Source organism: Mandrillus leucophaeus, unplaced genomic scaffold (assembly GCF_000951045.1).
Source record: "Mandrillus leucophaeus isolate KB7577 unplaced genomic scaffold, Mleu.le_1.0 Scaffold1100, whole genome shotgun sequence".
NCBI classification, from domain to species: domain Eukaryota; kingdom Metazoa; phylum Chordata; class Mammalia; order Primates; family Cercopithecidae; genus Mandrillus; species Mandrillus leucophaeus.
In genome coordinates this window covers 107,267-109,743 of record NW_012099211.1, presented here as the reverse complement: position 1 = coordinate 109,743, position 2,477 = coordinate 107,267, and the positions used below count along the sequence as shown (strand labels likewise).

Genomic DNA, 2,477 nt, shown 5'->3' with positions numbered 1-2,477 from the left:
AAATTAAACACGGTAACAGGGAGGCCACAAAGAGGAGGTCTCCAGGGGTCTTTTAGCAAACTTCCTAAAACATGTCTCAGCTGTGTGGAAATAAGTCTTTACAGCAGCCGGGTGTGGTGGTGCAGGCCTGTAATCCTAGCACTTCGGCAGCAAAGGCAGGCGGATGGCTTTGAGCTCAGGGTAACATAGCCAAAACCCCCCTCCCCACCCCCACCCATCTCTACCAAAAATACAAAACACCCAGGCATGGTGGTGGGTGCCTACAGTCCCATCTACTCAGGAGGCTGAGGCAGGAGAATCACTTGAACCCAGGAAGCAGACGTTGCAGTGAGCCGAGACCATGCCACTGCCAGCCTGGACGACAGAGCAACACTCCACCTCAAAAAAGAAAAAACAAAAACAAAAACAAGGTTAAAAGGGACCCCAGACCTTAAAGGTACAAGTTTAAGAGGGACCCCTAAGCAAAAAATGCCAACCCTTTTTCTCTCAATCTTTGAAACACCAGGAAGGTGTAACAGTTTTGCAGCCTAGCTGTAGCAGGCTGATGCCCCCAAGATGCCCATATCCTAATCCCGGGAACTGGTGAACATGACCTTGTATGGCAAAAGAGGCTTTGCAGATATAATGAAGTTAAGGGTCTTTGGCTGGCTTGTACTGGTGGGGTTAATGTACTCACCCGGATCCTTATAAGAGCAGAGAAGGTGATGGAGAGGGTGGGAGGTGTAGTGACGGAAGCAGGAAACTCCAGTCATTCAGGACGTGCAGCACAAGCTGAGAAGTGCAGGCCACCTCCAGGGCCAGGAGACAGATTCTCCCGCAGAGCCTCGGAAGGCAACAACCCTGCTCCCACCTTGCTTCAGTGGGACTTACTTTAGAATTCTGGTCTTCAGAACTGTAAGGGAATACATTCGTGTTGTTTTAAGTCACTGTGTGGTAATTTGCTGCAGCAGTCACGGGAAACTAGTATTGTAGTGAAGCCTCAAAACCCATCTGAAGGGGCTGGGCTCGGTGGCTCATGTCTGTAATCCCAACACTTTGGGAGGCTGAGGACGGCAGATCACTTGAGGTCAGGAGTTCGAGACCAGCCTGGCCAACGTGGTGAAATGCCGTCTCTGCAAAAAATACAAAAAATAGCCGGGAATGGTGGCACATACCTGTAATCTCAGCTACTCAGGAGGCTGAGACATGAGAATTGTTTGCACCCGGGGTGGGGGGGTGGAGGCTGCAATGAGCTGAGATTGCACCACTGCACTCCCGCCTGGGTGACAGACCAAGGCTCCATCTCGAAAACAAAAACAAAACAAAACAAAAAACCCACCTGAAGAAGCTTCCAGTTCTGCCAGCAGTCCCCCACCCAACCCTCAGAAGCAGACATTCCATTGCTGTGGGCCATGGACAGGCAAAACGAAGCGCCTCCTCCTGGCAGAGGCCTACCCAGGAGAAACCCAAGGGAAGGCACTGCTGGGCCAGGCTCTCTGCCAAAGCCATATTATGGTGTTTTTTGTTTTTGTTTTTGTTTTTGTTTGAGACACAGTTTCACTCTGTCTCCCAGACTGGAGTGCAGAGGCACAATCTCGGCTCACTTCGAACTCTGCCTCCCCAGTTTAAGCAATTCTCCTGCCTCAGCCTCTTGAGTAGCTGGGATTACAGGAACATAGTATGCCTAGCTAATTTTTGTATTTTTAGTAGAGATGGGGTTTTGCCATGTTGCCCAGGCTAGACTTGAACGCCTTACCTCAAGTGATCCACCTGTCTCAGCCTCCCAAACTGCTGGGATTACAGGAGTGAGCCACCGCACCCAGCACTCACCAAGGCAGGCTTTTTCCAGGGGATCAGTTCTGGTCTGGTCTGGCTCTGCCCACTCTCCCTCTCACCTAGCTGGAATCCCTAGCTCCTTCTCAGTAGAGGAGTGTGGACCCCAACCCCAGCTTGGTACGGTTCAGATCTGCGTTTCACTCATGGAACCTGGCTGCTCCCCAGGCCCCGGAGAAAAACAGGGTCTCTCTGCAGGTATGATACAGGATGGGCCTGTCCCCAGGACCCTGTGAGAGGGAAGCCCAATGTCCCACCAGATTGGCAGAGCTGGGAAAGAGAAAGTTTTATGATAGCCCTAAGGAAAAAAAGAGGCAGCAGAGGAAGCAGGACAGCACTCACATGGAACCCATGTCGCTGCCTGAGTGAGGTGAGGGAGGAGTGCACCCCAGTGACATGAGAGGGAAGAGAGGCGCGGTTCTAGGGCAGCTTTCCCCCTCATTTCCTGCCATGTTACTCTGATCCCCTCCAGGTGAGCCTGCCCACTTTGTGCCCAGGAGCCTGTAGAAAAACACAGCTCCAAATGGTTATGGCCCCAGGAGTGGGGCACAGCAGGGAGGCGACCTGGACAGAGGACAGGCAGGGGAGGAGGGAGTGGGCCTCAAACTCCTGGAGGGGGCCCTTCTCATGGGTCCTCCTTTTTGGCTTCTCCTTCTTTACCCTGG

At 52.5% G+C, this 2,477-nt stretch overlaps 1 long non-coding RNA gene across 1 annotated transcript in view; it reads right to left on the bottom strand.

Moving 5' to 3' along the window:
* Window positions 1-2,477, bottom strand: part of LOC105548184 — a 33,339-nt gene that overhangs the window by 18,337 nt on the left and 12,525 nt on the right. Inside the window, exon 4 of the long non-coding RNA XR_001007353.1 lies at window positions 677-892. This is a non-coding gene — a long non-coding RNA (uncharacterized LOC105548184). The remainder of the gene's footprint in view (window positions 1-676; window positions 893-2,477) is intronic.